Consider the following 19,135-nt stretch of genomic DNA (forward strand, 5'->3'; position numbering starts at 1 on the left):
TCATACTAAAGAAAGAAGTATGAAAAGGAAGTAGAGATTTTAGAAAATGGTTTGGGTGCATAAATAACAAAATAGCATTATAATGTTCTGTTATATTAATAGAACTTAGAATAAAACAAGAAAATCTTTCTTTTCATTCCTTGTCCACATGCAATTCTAATTCTAAAGCTTGCCTAATTGTTTTCATTAGGTATATGCATTGTACCTTTTTTCACTTAACATTAATATATCTATTCTATGTTTGGGAATATAGTTTCTACCATGTTAACTCTTATTAACTGTATAATAGTATATTGAGGTGTAAGCCAGAATATTCTTGATCATCACCTTTATATATCATACAGTAAGCCATTTCTGGACTCCATGATAATAAATAATGCTGTAAGTAACATTTCCTAGAGAGACAGTCCTAGCATGTTTGGAGCACACTATGTTATTCTGAGAGTGAAACATCAAGGTGTGTCATAGATTTGACCATAGATGTGTCATCATCTTACTTGAATAACGGTATTTACCAATTGAAAAGGGCCACTATGAAAATGAACAAATCAGGAGACTATAGATGCTGGAGAGGATGTGGAGAAACGGGAACCCTCTTGCACTGTTGGTGGGAATGCAAATTGGTGCAGCCGCTCTGGAAAGCAGTGTGGAGGTTCCTCAGAAAATTAAAAATAGACCTACCCTAAGACCCAGCAATAGCACTGCTATGAATTTACTCAAGGGATACAGGAGTACTGATGCATAGGGGCACTTGTACCCCAACGTTATAGCAGCACTCTCAACAATAGCCAAATTATGGAAAGAGCCTAAATGTCCATCAACTGATGAATGGATAAAGAAATTGTGGTTTATATACACAATGGAATACTACATGGCAATGAGAAAGAATGAAATATGGCCTTTTGTAGCAATGTGGATGGAACTGGAGAGTGTGATGCTAAGTGAAATAAGCCATACAGAGAAGCACAGATACCATATGGTTTCACTCTTATGTGGATCCTGAGAAACTTGGCGGAAACCCATGGGGGAGGGGAAGGAAAAAAAAAAAAAAGAGGTTAGAGTGGGCCAGAGCCAAAGCATAAGAGACTGTTAAAAACTGAGAACAAACTGAGGGTTGATGGGACGGGGGAGAAGATGGCAGCGTAGGAGGACGCTGGGCTCACCGCGCGTCCTGCTGATCACTTAGATTCCACCTACACCTGCCTAAATAACCCAGAAAACCGCCAGAGGATTAGCAGAATGGAGTCTCCAGAGCCAGGCGCAGACGAGAGGCCCACGGAAGAGGGTAGGAAGGGCGGCGAGGCGGTGCGCGCTCCACGGACTGGCGGGAGGGAGCCGGGGCGGAGGGGCGGCTCGCCAGCCAAGCAGAGCCCCCGAGTCTGGCTGGCAAAAGCGGAGGGGCCTGACGGACTGTGTTCCGACAGCAAGTGCGACTTAGCGTCTGGGAGGTCATAAGTTAACAGCTCTGCTCGGAAAGCGGGAAGGCTGGAGGACAAACGGAGGGAGAGTTGCCAAGCCCCTGGACGACAGAGCTCAGTTTGGTGGGGAACAAAGGCGCTCGCCAGCGCCATCTCCCCCGCCCATCCCCCAGCCAAAATCCCAAAGAGAACCAGTTCCTGCCAGGGAACTTGCTCGCTCTGCGCAAACACCCAACTCTGTGCTTCTGCGGAGCCAAACCTCCAGCAGCGGATCTGACTCCCTCCCGCTGCCACAGGGCCCCTCCTGAAGTGGATCATCTAAGGAGAAGCGAGCTAAGCCTGCCCCTCCTGCCCCCGAGCACCTTGCCTACCCACCCCAGCTAATACGCCAGATCCCCAGCAACACAAGCCTGACAGTGTGCAAGTAGCCCAGACGGGACACGCCACCCCACAGTGAATCCCGCCCCTAGGAGATGGGAAGAGAAGGCACACACCAGTCTGATTGTGGCCCCAGCGGTGGGCTGGGGGCAGACATCAGGTCGGACTGCGGCCCCACCCACCAACTCCAGTTATACACCACAGCACAGGGGAAGTGCCCTATAGGTCTTCACCACTCCAGGGACTATCCAAAATGACCAAACAGAAGAATTCCCCTCAGAAGAATCTCCAGGAAATAACAACAGCTAATGAACTGATCAAAAGGGATTTAAATAATATAACAGAAAGTGAATTTAGAATAATAGTCATAAAATTAATCGCTGGGCTTGAAAACAGTATACAGGACAGCAGAGAATCTCTTGCCACAGAGATCAAGGGACTAAGGAACAGTCACGAGGAGCTGAAAAACGCTTTAAACGAAATGCAAAACAAAATGGAAACCATGACGGCTCGGCTTGAAGAGGCAGAGGAGAGAATAGGTGAACTAGAAGATAAAGTTATGGGAAAAGAGGAAGCTGAGAGAAAGAGAGATAAAAAAATCCAGGAGTATGAGGGGAAAATTAGAGAACTAAGTGATACACTAAAAAGAAATAATATATGCATAATTGGTATCCCAGAGGAGGAAGAGAGAGGGAAAGGTGCTGAAGGGGTACTTGAAGAAATTATAGCTGAGAACTTCCCTGAACTGGGGAAGGAAAAAGGCATTGAAATCCAAGAGGCACAGAGAACTCCCTTCAGACGTAACTTGAATCGATCTTCTGCACGACATACCATAGTCAAACTGGCAAAATACAAGGATAAAGAGAAAATTCTGAAAGCATCAAGGGATAAACGTGCCCTCACATATAAAGGGAGACCTATAAGACTCGTGACTGATCTCTCCTTTGAAACTTGGCAGGCCAGAAAGGCTTGGCACGATATCTTCAGTGTGCTAAACAGAAAAAATATGCAGCCGAGAATCCTTTATCCAGCAAGTCTGTCATTTAGAATAGAAGGAGAGATAAAGGTCTTCCCAAACAAACAAAAACTGAAGGAATTTGTCACCACTAAACCAGCCCTACAAGAGATCCTAAGGGGGATCCTGTGAGACAAAGTACCAGAGACATCACTACAAACATAAAACATACAGACATCACAATGACTCTAAACCCGTATCTTTCTATAATAACACTGAATGTAAATGGATTAAACGCGCCAACCAAAAGACATAGGGTATCAGAATGGATAAAAAAACAAGACCCATCTATTTGCTGTCTACAAGAGACTCATTTTAGATCTGAGGACACCTTTAGATTGAGAGTGAGGGGATGGAGAACTATTTATCATGCTACTGGAAGCCAAAAGAAAGCTGGAGTAGCCATACTTATATCAGACAAACTAGACTTTAAATTAAAGGCTGTAACAAGAGATGAAGAAGGGCATTATATAATAATTACAGGGTCTATCCATCAGGAAGAGCTAACAATTATAAATGTCTATGCGCCGAATACCAGAGCCCCCAGATATATAAAACAATTACTCATAAACATAAGCAACCTTATTGATAAGAATGTGGTAATTGCAGGGGACTTTAACACTCCACTTACAGAAATGGATAGATCATCTAGACACACGGTCAATAAAGAAACAAGGGCCCTGAATGATACATTGGATCAGATGGACTTGACAGATATATTTAGAACTCTGCATCCCAAAGCAACAGAATATACTTTCTTCTCGAGTGCACATGGAACATTCTCCAAGATAGATCATATACTGGGTCACAAAACAGCCCTTCATAAGTTTACAAGAATTGAAATTATACCATGCATACTTTCAGACCACAATGCGATGAAGCTTGAAATCAACCACCGGAAAAAGTCTGGAAAACCTCCAAAAGCGTGGAGGTTAAAGAACACCCTACTAATGAATGAGTGGGTCAACCAGGCAATTAGAGAAGAAATTAAAAAATATATGGAAACAAACGAAAATGAAAATACAACAATCCAAACGCTTTGGGACGCAGCGAAGGCAGTCCTGAGAGGAAAATACATTGCAATGCAGGCCTATCTCAAGAAACAAGAAAAATCCCAAATACAAAATCTAACAGCACACCTAAAGGAAATAGAAGCAGAACAGCAAAGGCAGCCTAAACCCAGCAGAAGAAGAGAAATAATAAATATCAGAGCAGAAGTAAACAATATAGAATCTAAAAAAACAGTAGAGCAGATCAACGAAACCAAGAGTTGGTTTTTTGAAAAAATAAACAAAATTGACAAACCTCTAGCCAGGCTTCTCAAAAAGAAAAGGGAGATGACCCAAATAGATAAAATCATGAATGAAAATGGAATGATTACAACCAATCCCTCAGAGATACAAACAATTATCAGGGAATACTATGAAAAATTATATGCCAACAAATTGGACAACCTGGAAGAAATGGACAAATTCCTAAACACCCACACTCTTCCAAAACTCAATCAAGAGGAAATAGAAATCTTGAACAGACCCATAACCAGTGAAGAAATTGAATCGGTTATCAAAAATCTCCCAACAAATAAGAGTCCAGGACCAGATGGCTTCCCAGGGGAATTCTACCAAACATTTAAAGCAGAGATAATACCTATCCTTCTCAAGCTATTCCAAGAAATAGAAAGGGAAGGAAAACTTCCAGACTAATTCTATGAAGCCAGTATTACTTTGATTCCTAAACCAGACAGAGACCCAGTAAAAAAAGAGAACTACAGGCCAATATCCCTGATGAATATGGATGCAAAAATTCTCAATAAGATACTAGCAAATCGAATTCAACAGCATATAAAAAGAATTATTCACCATGATCAAGTGGGATTCATTCCTGGGATGCAGGGCTGGTTCAACATTCGCAAATCGATCAACGTGATACATCACATTAACAAAAAAAAAGAGAAGAACCATATGATCCTGTCAATCGATGCAGAAAAGGCCTTTGACAAAATCCAGCACCCTTTCTTAATAAAAACCCTTGAGAAAGTCGGGATAGAAGGAACATACTTAAAGATCATAAAAGCCATTTATGAAAAGCCCACAGCTAACATCATCCTCAATGGGGAAAAACTGAGAGCTTTTCCCCTGAGATCAGGAACACGACAGGGATGCCCGCTCTCACCGCTGTTGTTTAACATAGTGCTGGAAGTTCTAGCATCAGCAATCAGACAACAAAAGGAAATCAAAGGCATCAAAATTGGCAAAGATGAAGTCAAGCTTTCGCTTTTTGCAGATGACATGATATTATACATGGAAAATCCGATAGACTCCACCAAAAGTCTGCTAGAGCTGATACATGAATTCAGCAAAGTTGCAGGATACAAAATCAATGTGCAGAAATCAGTCGCATTCTTATACACTAACAATGAAGCAACAGAAAGACAAATAAAGAAACTGATCCCATTCACAATTGCACCAACAAGCATAAAATACCTAGGAATAAATCTAACCAAAGATGTAAAAGATCTGTATGCTGAAAACTATAGAAAGCTTATGCAGGTAATTGAAGAAGATATAAAGAAATGGAAAGACATTCCCTGCTCATGGATTGGAAGAATAAATATTGTCAAAATGTCAATACTACCCAAAGCTATCTACACATTCAATGCAATCCCAATCAAAATTGCACCAGCATTCTTCTCGAAACTAGAACAAGCAATCCTAAAATTCATATGGAACCACAAAAGGCCCCGAATAGCCAAAGTAATTTTGAAGAAGAAGACCAAAGCAGGAGGCATCACAATCCCAGACTTTAGCCTCTACTACAAAGCTGTCATCATCAAGACAGCATGGTATTGGCATAAAAACAGACACATAGACCAATGGAATAGAATAGAAACCCCAGAACTAGACCCACAAACGTATGGCCAACTCATCTTTGACAAAGCAGGAAAGAACATCCAATGGAAAAAAGACAGTCTCTTTAACAAATGGTGCTGGGAGAATTGGACAGCAACATGCAGAAGGTTGAAACTAGACCATTTTCTCACACCATTCACAAAAATAAACTCAAAATGGATAAAGGATCTGAATGTGAGACAGGAAACCATCAAAACTTTAGAGGAGAAAGCAGGAAAAGACCTCTCTGACCTCAGCCGTAGCAATCTCTTACTCGGCACATCCCCAAAGGCAAGGGAATTAAAAGCAAAAGTGAATTACTGGGACCTTATGAAGATAAAAAGCTTCTGCACAGCAAAGGAAACAACCAACAAAACTAAAAGGCAACCAACGGAATGGGAAAAGATATTTGCAAATGACATATCGGACAAAGGGCTAGTATCCAAAATCTATAAAGAGCTCATCAAACTCCACACCCGAAAAACAAATAACCCAGTGAAGAAATGGGCAGAAAACATGAATAGACACTTCTCTAAAGAAGACATCCGGATGGCCAACAGGCACATGAAAAGATGTTCAACGTCGCTCCTTATCAGGGAAATACAAATCAAAACCACACTCAGATATCACCTCACGCCAATCAGAGTGGCCAAAATGAAGAAATCAGGAGACTATAGATGCTGGAGAGGATGTGGAGAAACGGGAACCCTCTTGCACTGTTGGTGGGAATGCAAATTGGTGCAGCCGCTCTGGAAAGCAGTGTGGAGGTTCCTCAGAAAAATAAAAATAGACGTACCCTATGACCCAGCAATAGCACTGCTACGAATTTACTCAAGGGATACAGGAGTACTGATGCATAGGGGCACTTGTACCCCGATGTTTATAGCAGCACTCTCAACAATAGCCAAATTATGGAAAGAGCCTAAATGTCCATTAACTGATGAATGGATAAAGAAATTGTGGTTTATATACACAATGGAATACTACGTGGCAATGAGAAAAAATGAAATATGGCCTTTTGTAGCAATGTGGATGGATCTGGAGAGTGTGATGCTAAGTGAAATAAGCCATACAGAGAAAGACAGATACCATACGGTTTCACTCTTATGTGGATCCTGAGAAACGTAACAGAAACCCATGGGGGAGGGGAAGGAAAAAAAAAAAAAAGAGGTTAGAGTGGGAGAGAGCCAAAGCATAGGAGACTGTTAAAAACTGAGAACAAACTGAGGGTTGATGGGGGGGTGGGAGGGAGGGCAGGGTGGGTGATGGGTATTGAGGAGGGCACCTTTTGGGATGAGCACTGGGTGTTGTATGGAAACCAATTTGACAGTAAATTTCATATATTAAAAAAAAAAAACAACAAAAAACAAAAAACTGAGGGTTGATGGGGGGTGGGAGGGAGGGGAGGGTGGGTGACGGGTATTGAGGAGGGCACCTTTTGGGATGAGCACTGGGTGTTGTATGGAAACCAATTTGACAATAAATTTCATATATTGAAAAAAAAAATAAATCCATGGCAAAAAAAAAAACAAATTAAAAGGGCCACTGTGGAAGCTTATAGAAAAAGAAAGTCATATCTAAGCACTATTGATGGAATAGGTACCCTCAAGTATAAGACACTGAGTAGTTTCAATCCCACTAATAGGACCACCCTGCAGTGGAAATGGGTGTAGGGGTTTGCAGCCAAGTGGTCTTTAAATATGCAAATGCCAATGACAAAAACATTCGAAAGAGAATTTTAGTCTGTTACCATTAAATATTCATTTTTTTTTTCTAAATCTCTGTTTTGATTTCACGCTTATCATGTGAATTTCTGACTGGAATTTGATTTTCCATGCAAGTCTGCCTGCAGGGAAAGAACATGCCCTTCCTGCATTTCAAGTCTCTCTAGTTTTTCAGTTTCAAGTATTTCTAGCCCTTCTATCAAAAATCTCTCATTATAAATTAATATACTGGCTTCCCATGCAGTTTTCTGCAGTGTGTTTCACACACACAAAAATGTCTGAAACAGATGTACTTTCAAGTATTTTTATTTATTTATTTATTTATTTATTTATTTATTTATTTATTTATTTATTTAAAAAGAGAGAGAGAAAGAGACCAGGGGAGGGGCAGAAAGAGGGAGAGAGAGAGAATCCCAGTCTCTGCACCAGCAGCACTGAGCCTGACGCAGGGCTCGAATCCACAAACCGTGAGATCATGACCTGAACCAAAACCATGAGTTGGATGCTTAACCGATGGAGCTATCCAGGTACCTTTCAAGTATTTTTGATGCTTATGTGATGGGTCTGTTCACAACAAAATCAGGTCTGAGCCTGTAGGACACTAGTCTGATACTAGACTATAGTAAGTTCACCAAGGTATTTATTCTACACTGCCCAGTTTCTCAAGACACAGCTTACCAGCCTTATCTCCCAGTGGCCCCACATTAATATGTCCACTGGTGTCAGGCATAAGTGTGTATAATTCCTACAGAGTAATGTTTGTGTTACGTCAAGGGTAGGTTCAAACTGTGAAAAACCTGAAGCAAAATTATGAGTGCCAAATTAAGTTGGCAATTCAATATTTATTTAGAAATCAGAACAAATTATGAACTTAAAAAATCTGACAAGTAGCATGTATATCATGATAACTTTATGTTTGTATTAATCAAGTGTCTGATTTATCTCTGTAATAATTTCTCCTACATTTTGGCAGTATATATTTTGATCACTTGTTCATATGATAATGATTTTTCAATGTCATTTTCTATAGACAGAACAGTAAGTATAAATAAATTTTCTAGCATGGTTACATCATTGATAGTTCAGAGAAATTTATTTTACTCCACTAGCGATTATTGGAAATGCCTTCTTTTCTAATACACGTGTTCATTGTTATGAATCTTCCTGTAAGCACTGCTTTTGCTGCAGCCCACAATTTTTATGTTAAATTGTATATTCATTTTCATAATTTGGTTGCTTTTAACAGATTCTCTTTTTCTTTGGGGTTTCTGTCATTTCATTTTGATTTGGAAAGGTTATCCTGCTTGAGATTTGTTACAGTTCCTAGATCTGAAGCTTGATGTCTTGAAATAATCCTGGAAAATTCCAATTCATTGTTTTCTCTTGAAGTATTGCCTTTATCTCATTCTCTTTCTGGAATTCTTTCTGGAATGACTTTTCTTTCTGGAATTCTAATTTAAGTATTTATTTAACTTCTTGCTTTATATACCATTTCTCTTAATGTTGGATTCACATTTTCTACACATTTGTTTCTCAGTGTTGCATTTTGAATACTTTCCTTGTATCTATCTTTCCATTCACTAATTTTCCATTTGGCTGGGTCTTATTTCCTGTTGAGGTTTTTTTTTTTTTTTTTTTTAATTTTTTTTTTTCAACGTTTATTTATTTTTGGGACAGAGAGAGACAGAGCATGAACGGGGGAGGGACAGAGAGAGAGGGAGACACAGAATCGGAAACAGGCTCCAGGCTCCGAGCCATCAGCCCAGAGCCTGACGCGGGGCTCGAACTCACGGACCGTGAGATCGTGACCTGGCTGAAGTCGGACGCTTAACCGACTGCGCCACCCAGGCGCCCCTCCTGTTGAGGTTTTAATTTCAATTACCATGGTTTTCATTTCTCAAAGTTCTATTTGGCTATTTTTCAATTATGTTTGATCATAGTTTAAGTCTTTTATATCTTGTTCATACTTCACACTTCTCTTTTATTCCTTTAAGTTTGAAACTTATATTTTGTGTCTGATAATTCCAATGTCTGAACTATTTGTGGATCTGATTTAACTATTATCACATTTGGTGACATTCACATAAAGCTTTGTCCTCTATATGTCTTTTGTGATATTTGGCTGGAAGTTGCTCATTTTCCTTGGAACTTATCTGGGGATATTTAACTTTAAAGACTAGATTGAAATTATGTTTCTGGAGGAGAATTTATGTATATTTTAGCTGCATGCCTGGAGCACTGTCAACCTGTACCAACTCTAAATACAACTATATATTTGAGGTTTTCTATATCACATAGATAGTTTTCATTTGGATTACAAACATGCATGAGTTCTGGCCTGTAGTTTCTAATTCTAAGAGGAATTTTTTCCTTCCCATCCAATGCTGAGGTAGAGACTAGAGCATTTCCTGTCAGTTCTCTTGTTTTCAGCAGGTTTTTTTTCTCATTTATCTTAAAAAGATACAGTCTTTTCAGGTGCTAACTTTTCGTAGCAATATTCTACTAGGCAATCCCTCTGGAGTGTCTCCTGGATTTTGTCTCCTGTTCCTGGAACTCTGTAGATTTGTCAGAGTGAAGGTGTTCATTCTCCTAGGGCCAGCAGAAACCTTCAGCACAAAAGCTGCTTTTGTCTCTTTCTTACCTTTCAGGTTCCTATTCTTACTTGATTTTTGGTCTCCACAAATTCCTTCTTAAAAGTTTCAGACCAATGGTGTACTTTGAAAGGTATTTTTACATTTTATCCAGAATTTCAGTTGTTTTATCATTGTGCAGAGGAGGTAATATGGCAAGTCTGAGGTTGCCCTTCTTATAAAGACCTATTTGCAAGATTGGCCTTTTTGGCTGGTGTTTGTTGGCTACCCCACTATTCCTAGAGCTGATGAGAGTAGTTCCCTATACCTAAAATTGTTTGCATAAGCAGTATAGTTTATTCTGAACACTGCTTTCCTTCTGGGAGTCTGGAATTTTGGTCCATGCTAAGCAGAGAGAATCTACATTATCAGCCTCCAAAAAAAACTCTGGGCACTGTGTCTATAATGAGCTTCCCTGGTAGACAACATTCTGTAGATGTTGTCATAACTCATTTTTGGGGGGAGTCAGTGCATCCTGTGTAATTCTGCTGGGAAAGGACTCTTGGAAGCTTATTTCTGGTTTTCTCTGGACTTCACTCCATACATCTTCCCCTTTCCTGATTTTGCTTTCTATCCTTTTACTGTAATAGATGTTAGCTGTAATGTGACCATATGCCGAATCCTGTAAGTCTTGCTAGTGAATCATCAAACCTGGAAGTGGTCTTGACAACCTCAACACAATTATACTGGAGAAAATCCCCCACTATACTTTATTCAAAGAGGTGGTACCCCATTGATGATTGGAAATCACCATAATCTAGAGATGTAAATTTAGAGGTAGTAATTCTATTGGTTTTCTAGGGATGCCATAAGAAAATATCATGGCTACTACTTTCTCTTCCTGGACCTGTTCTTATTGTAAACCCAAGGCAAGTTTCCTCTTTTTATTTGGCTAAACCAGTATGCTTAACTGTTATGCCAGAACATATGAATAACACAGTTTGGTAATAGCAATTACATGACAAAATTTTTTTTCATGGTCAGATAAGTTTGGGAAGTATTGACAAAGTGAATGGATTTCTTTGCTGCAGAAGTGCTCAGAGATTTTGATGCATTAACCTTTAATAAAAAGATATAGTAAGTAGTGTTTTCAAAATGTATGCTACCTCAAAATCCTTTTCTTTAGAACTCCTATTAATATAACTTGGGACACTAATGTTCCTAAGGCATTGTTTAGAAAATGCTAGGATAAAAACTTGCTTCCTGCCTTTTGAAAAGCCTTAGGTGCTTAGGTGTTGTCTTTACTTTCTCTGTTTATTGTCTTGAGTCATATTTAGTAACTATCCTTCTAGTTACCTCAACAAAATCAATAGAGCTTTAAATCATTCTGAAATTTACTTTCAGGAGCAAGATTCTACAGTGCCCTTAAGCTAAAAATGTCTCGCACTTAATAGGAAATAGTTATGTACCTACTTGGGGTAAAGAGTCACTTTATTTCTTGCAACTTCAATATTCTCATCACCAGAATAGACCTAATAAAACTACGTACCACTTGGTAGTGATTTCAAATAAAACCAGGCTTGTAAATTAGTAACCCCTATTTATAGGTAAGAAATTATAAATCTATAGATCTGCTTTGTCTTAAAACTTAGAAGATGATGTATAAATGAGATATAAATACATCAATTATTAAAAAAATCAGTCAACCCTTGGGGCGCCTGGGTGGCTCAGTCGGTTAAGTGTCCAACTCTTGATTTTGGCTCAGATCATGATCTCACAATTTGTGGGATCGGGCCCTAAGTCAGGCTCCGGCCCTAAGTCAGGCTCCATGCTGATGGTGTGGAGCCTGCTTGGGATTCTCTCTCTCCCTCCCTCTCTCAGCCCCTCAAAATGAATAATTAAATATTTAAAAAAATCAATCAACCCTGCTGCTTGAGAGATGTCTTTTTGGTACTTTCTTGGGATGGATAGAGAATTTTAGTGGATTTCTTACATGTTCACCCAAAGTGTTTGCATCTCCCATTATGATCACTAGATTAGGGGTTCCCCAAAGATTTCTTTAGCCATTGATTACATAAAAGCACAAAGAACTCTGGTGCTGCACGTAGGAGACCCAACTGTCTATATGATTATTGGTATTTAGTCAGCAGATTACTGCCTTTTCATTTCAAAGGGCTTTCCACCATAATTGTTATGTTCTCATTTTTTACAATGTTTTGGCTCTCAGACGGTATTAACTAAGTATATATCATTCATTTTTCTATTTTATGTATTAACCCTATAAGTATGCATCAGTGATAACTAACATCTCCCCAATTAAAACCAGATAAAAATTGAGTCCCTATTTGCTTGAGCAGACTTATCTTGGATAAATATTCAATTCCTATTAGGATTTTTGAAATCTTGAACACTGATACTTCCTGGGACTCCTTCATCTCCTTTGAGGACCCAGGCCAGGACTAGCTCTCCATGGTCTATGAGTTAGTGGAGAGTGACTGTGTGGTTGGACAGGGATGAGATTTAAACCATGGATAAATTAGTAAACTCATTTATGGGAACTCTCTCAACCACTGTTCTCATTTGATGTATGGTAAACTGGAAGCATTCATCATATGGCCTGGATCCATTCATTTTGACCTTAGATTGAATGGTCCTGCAGGGTACTACTCAGTCCCACTGTAGGAGACTAAGACATGCCTCTTGCTGTATTAGTAAAGCTGGCTAATTCCATGACTGGGTCCCAGGTGTCAGAGCTGGAAAGAGTACATGGCTGTAAGGGGAGTAGGAAGGACTAAAATCACCAGGGGATTTATCTACTTGCAGCCAAGTTCAAAGAGTATGCACAGAAATAAGACAGGTAACAAAGTCAAAAGGTCAAGAGCTGGACGTAACCAGGAAGAAAGATGAGCAACAGAGGCTGAAATGAAGTGATAAAATTCAGACCATTTCAGAGAGTAGCAAGAAGTCACTTTTGTTGAACCCCAGCGGCCTGGTAGATGGAGAGTCTGCCCAGTTTTAAGACCGGGAGCCAGGGCCAAACAGCACGCACTGTGTTACGTGTCCGTGGCCCCTCCCCTTGTGCAGTACCAGCTCAGAGAGTGATGTTGGAGCTGCCTAAGGTGCAGTATGTCCCCACAAATGCTTTCCTCTATCAGCTAACCATCCAGTTTTAGCATCTAAACGTACAGGAACAGTCACACACAATGTTAAACCAAAAGCCCAGGAGGTTGTATTGCCCCCATTCCTTTCCAAACAAAAAAATATGAGGTTTCCATGCCTAAATCCAAAACACTATTATTATCCTGATCTCTCATTTAAAAAGAGGAAGTGATTTGAGATGGATTTGACTCAAGAGGAAGCTGAATACAGGCATGTAGGAAGCCTCACTGAAGGCGCTGATGTGGGGTTTAATTGAAAAGCCCCGGGAGCTCTGATTTTTCTGTTCTAGTATTTATTTGAGCCAAAAGATTGAAGCTGGCTTACAGTATAATCATGATCATTCCTACATCTCCCATCTTAGGTTTGTATAGTAGGTTAATGAGTGCTTTCCTCTGTGTCACTGCACTTGGATTCAAATGGCAGTCCTGTAAAATAGACAGGGAAGAGATTAGTAGCCACTAACCACATTAAATGATGACCATGGCAGGAGTGAAGAGCTGCCACTTTTCCAGGACCATAGAGGAGGAAAGTGAGTTCCCATTTCTCATTTCTCAGTGACACTGCCTCTCCTAGTCTGGAATGTCAGAGGGAAGAGTTGCTATCAATGCTTGGCTGTCTGCTTCCTATAGCAGTCCTCATCCTCAATGAAGCCCCATTGCAGCTGTCTGCTGTGTTCTTCTCCTATAGCCGGAATGTGGTCAGCCCTTCCCAGAGATGATGGGAGTTGGAATGGTTTGGTGGTGTCAGGGTGTGTTCCTGGCCAACAGAGGGACAACCGTATCTGCAGCACAGCTCAGCTGCTACCTAATGCCTTTGATCTGGGGTCAGCAGGCACCATGCGTTCTCCTACCCCCACCTTCCAGGCACTGGTCCTTAAAGAGAGTTCCATATAGTATCTTTAACAGGTGCCAGTTGCCTGGACTTTACTCCATGCATGGCTAATGGCAGCCCTCAGGTCTCTGGAGTAGGGGTTTCTTCTGTTCTGGGTTCCTAAGCACTGTGAAACATATGGAGCCATTCAACTCAGTGCCTGGCACTGGCCCTGTGTCTATGTATCTCTGCTAGGACAGAGTCCCCAGAGGATGGATGTCTCTTTGGACTACCAGTGCTCATTGGCCCAGAACAGAATTGACTCTGCCACCTTTCAGATTTGGTCTTGAATTACCATCCCCTCCCCTAGAGAGATAAGATAGAGGATAGAGCTTTGCTCCCACTTCTCCACATTCCTATTAGCTTTTTCCTCATTCTGAGTTTGGTCCCGCTTTCATTCTGTCATGTTTTTCAAATTTGGGGATTGTTTAGATAAAAGGATTTTCATAGACCCTCCATATTACCTTAAATGATTTGCATTATTACAGTGAGCATAAGGCTTTTAAATACTAATTTATGTTCCTTATCATAAGTTAATCTCTCTCCCTTGAATGTCATCTGCCACTAGTGCTTTCTTGTAAGTTGTAGGAGAACAAAAAGGACCACCCAGGACCAGTCTCTTCTGGCCTTAGCAACACTTGAAGAAGCCACAGATAGATAAGAAAAGGGGGAGAAAAGAGCAAAATCATCACCAATAATAAAACCTAGCATATGTGTCCCCAGGAGATTGTGGAAAGATGGGAAAGACCCAGGAAGAGGGACAAGAGTAGAGAGGACATAGCCCCATTTAATATTTGGGAGCTTAGAAAGAAATCATTTTGCAGGCTGCCCCACACCAATCCGGGGGTGAGTAAATCAAAGGTAACTTGGTAGTTCAGTGTGAGCAGTGGTTCTCAAAGTGTGGTTATCAGACCAGCAGCATCACTTGGGAACTTGTTAGAAATGTAAATTATCAAGCCCACCATAAACCTACTATAGTCATTGTGCATATAACTCATATATCGTTACAAAACCAAAATAAATTTTTAAAATTCAAATTGAAAACATTAATAGCATGTGGTAGATACTGTTTTGCTTGGTTTACCCATCATTTTCCTCTATTATCATAACTGTAAAATATTTAGTAACAATCCTAGATGTTAATAATTTTAACAAAGTTTAATATCAATCTTTAGAAATCCACCCTGTCCCAAGGTCATGAAAATATTCTACTTTCTCTTCTAGAAACTTTATTGTGTTACTTTACACAGTTAGATCTGCAATTCATTTGGAGTCTATTCGTGTGCATAGTCTGAGAAAGGGGTTAAGTTCTACTTTTCTCTCCTATGGATATTCCATTGATAGCACATCATTTATTGAACAGCCTATCCTTGTCCCCACTGCTCTGCAGTGACACTTTTGTCATTAAATCAGGTATTTGTGGGGGTGGTTTTAGTTGTGAAATCTCTTTGTTATTTCACTGGTTTAATTATGGGTCTTTGCACTCACATGCACTGTCTCAGTTGCTCTGATTTTGCAATAAATCTGATATCAGGTCTAATAATTCTTTCTACTTTCTTCTTCCTCCTCCTTGTCCTCCTCTCCTCCTCCTCCTCCTCCTCCTCCTCCTCCTCCTCCTCCTCCTCCTCCTCCTCCTTTTTCCTCCTCTTCCTCCTTCTTCCTCCTTCCTCCTTCCTTCTTCTTTCCTGGCTATTCATGGCCCACTGGGTTTTTAATATGAAATAGAGTTACCTTGTCAACTGCCACCAAAAAGAGTTTCTTAGCTATTCTTGGGTCTTTTTATTTTCAAAATAAATTTTAGGATCAGCCTGTCCAAAACAAACACACAAACAAAACTTTTTGAGATTTCAATCAAGATTGCACTGAGTCTGTCGATCCATTTGTGGAGAATTGATGTCATTACAATATTGAATATTCTAATCCATGAAAATGTATATCCTTCCTTCATTTATGTCTTTATTTTCTGTTAGCAAAACTGTATATAGCATTCTGCATCGAATTCTTACCTTTTTCAGATTTGCCCTATTATTTGACCTTGTTAATACTGTCATGACTAGTGCTATGTTTTGGACTTCATTTTCTGACTGCTTGTGCAAAATTCATTAATTTAATATAGTAGTTAGTAATTCTTTTGTATTTTCTACATACATAATCAAACCATTTAATTTGTTATTCTCTGAGTCTAATACATTTATTCTCTTACCTTTCTTAGCTGTCCAGGACTTCCATAAATGTAAATATCTTTGTCTTGCTCAGCATCTCAGATGGCAAGTTTTCCTTATATGTCCTTTAAATATGTAGTAAGTTATTATAGATGTTCTTTGTCATATTAAAGATATTTCCCTTTATTCTTAGTCCACTATAAGTTTTTTCATGAATGGGTGTTGAATTTTATGGAGTGCTTTGCATCTACTGAAATAATCATATATTTTTCTTTTATTTTTTCATGTCTGTTTTCTTTAACATAATGTTTTAGAGACTTATTCTTTTTTTATTACATGTATCAGTTGTTTGTTCTTTTTTATTGCTGAGAGAGGTATACCATTGTGCATTCATAGTTCTTCATTGATTCTTCTATTGATAGGCATCTGAACCATTTCTGGTTTGGGGCTATTATGAATAAAACATGATGGACGTTCTTGTTCAAGGCTTTATGTGAATAAATGTTTTCATTTTTCCTAAATCAACATCTAGGGGTGGAGTTTTTCTTTTTACTCTCAAACCTTTCGATCCTTGTATTTAAGATGTTTCTCTTACAAGTCACATACCATTCTATTTTTCTCATTCATTCTGATCGTATTGTCTTTTAAAACTGAAAAACTTAGTTCAGAATTAATATAATACAGATACACTTGAGTTTAAATTTATCATCTATCTGTTGCATGTCATATATTTTTCCTTTCCTTTTTTTTTTTTCATGTCTACTCATGGATTTTTAATTTTTTAGCCTGCTCTCCACTTCAGCTTGCAAGCGTACTCCTTCTTTTACTATTCTTTTATTTTTTTAATTTTTTTAATGTTTATTTTTGAGAGAGAAAGAGAGACAGTGCATGAGCAGGGAAGGGGCAGAGAGAGAGAGGGAGACACAGAATCCGAAGCAGGCTCCAGGCTCTGAGCTGTCAGCCCAGAGCCGGATGTGGGGGCGAAACTCAGAAACTGCGGGATTATGATCTGAGCCAAAGTAGGATGCTCGACCAACTGAGTGACCCAGGCGCCCCCTTCTTTTACTATTCTTTTAGTGTTTATCTTCATTTTGTAGCAAATAGCCTTGATTTTTAAATATCCAACGTAAATTAGTACTACTTTCCAAACAATATAAAAACTTTAAATATATTAATGCCATTTACCTAGCCCCTTCCAACTTATGTGCTTTTATTGGTGTATTTTGATTCAATGTATTTTTGAAATTCTATAATATGTGTTACTATTGTTTTACACTATTAGTTTTCACTCATTTATTTGCCTCTTCTATTGTTCTTCCTACATTTTGCATTTCTGTGCTTCCATCTAGAATCATTTTCCTTCTCTCTGAAGAGCTTTATTATTATTTTTAGGGGAGTCTGTCAGACAATTATTTTCTTTTAACTCGTGGCACGTATCACTTCTGGCTTATGTTTTTGTTGCTGTTGTTTGTTTGTTTTCTGTTGAATAAGCTACCTGTTTTATTTTTACTCATTTGAAGAAGATATTTATTTTCCCCTGGCTGGTTTGTAGTATTTTTTTTCCCCATTTTTCTCTCTCAACAGTTTTCCTCAGATAGATCTAGATTTATTTTCTTTGTATTTATTCTGGGTGGGATTCATAGTATTTGAATCTGTGGCTTGTTTTTTGTTTTTTGGGTTTTTTTGTTGTTGTTGTTTTTTAAATCAATTTCTTAAATCTCAGCCATCACCTCTTCAAATGTTGCTTATTCCCCACTCCTCTGTTTCTCCTTTTTGGGATTCCAGTTACATTCATGTTATACCTTTATACCATTTCCATATATCTCTTGTGTTGTTTTTTTTTGTTTTGTTTTGTTTTGTTTTGTATTTTTTAATTCATTTCTATGTCCATACTTTAACCTGCATCTTTTCTTCTGATGTGTTTTACATTTCACAAATCCAGATTCATCTCTACTCACAAAACCCTGCCTGTCAGTGGTAACAACTTCTCTAGTTCTCATATTATGTCCTCTGTGCCTTTTGTCACACTGCTCCTCTATCCATCTGTTCATATTGATGTCTGGCATCATCCTCTCTTCTATAATGTTTTTCTTGACCCTCTCTAAATAGAACCAAGCGCTCACATTCCCCCACTTAACTCGAACAGACCAGCCTAGGACCCACACAACAAACACTTCATGTACTTATTTGTCTCTATGTCTGTCTTCCACCAGTGGACTGGGAACTCTGCCCTATTCATCTTCAGATCTCTAAAATACAACCCAGTGCCCAGCACACAGACAGTGATAAGTACATTGACCCTGATTGAATTACTATAATGTACTCTACTCTGGCTACACATTAGAATCACACTGGGGGGACGTGTTTGAAAACTACTGATGCTTAGGCACCATACTGAGTCAAATCTAGAGGTGAATCTGAGCATCAGAACATTTTTTTAAACTACCATAGGTGATTCTAAGTGCAGCCTGGATTGAGGTTGCTGACTTAAAGAATCTGCTGCAAAAAGGTGATTTTATGATGTAATGGGCTGAGGCCTGAAAAGGTTTCCCTGTGAGGAATTGTGTACTTCCTGTGGGGAACACCAAAAGATATGCCTGTGAGGGTGATGCATTTGGGTGCAGCTGTTTATAGATGTACACAGAGTGGAGACACTGTGTGTGTGTGTGTGTGTGTGTGTGTGTGTGTGTGTGTGTGTGTGTAAGCATTTAGGAGCTGAGAATGAGGAGAGGGATCCCCAGGGTCACAGGGGTGACAGTCCGGGACTCTAATCCAGATGCTTGAGTTGGTAAGTAATCTGAAGAAAATGTGTATCTTCTATCTCCTTCTGTAGGATTAAAATCTGCGTGATATTGGCAGGCCATCCCTAACTGTTAGCAGGAGGGTACATGATACCCATTCATGCCAAGACTTTAGGGAGATGGCAACTGATAAAGGTCCCACCAGGTAAG

Source organism: Panthera pardus, unplaced genomic scaffold (assembly GCF_024362965.1).
Source record: "Panthera pardus isolate Hobbes unplaced genomic scaffold, ASM2436296v1 HiC_scaffold_3, whole genome shotgun sequence".
In the NCBI taxonomy this organism is placed as follows: Eukaryota; Metazoa; Chordata; class Mammalia; order Carnivora; family Felidae; genus Panthera; species Panthera pardus.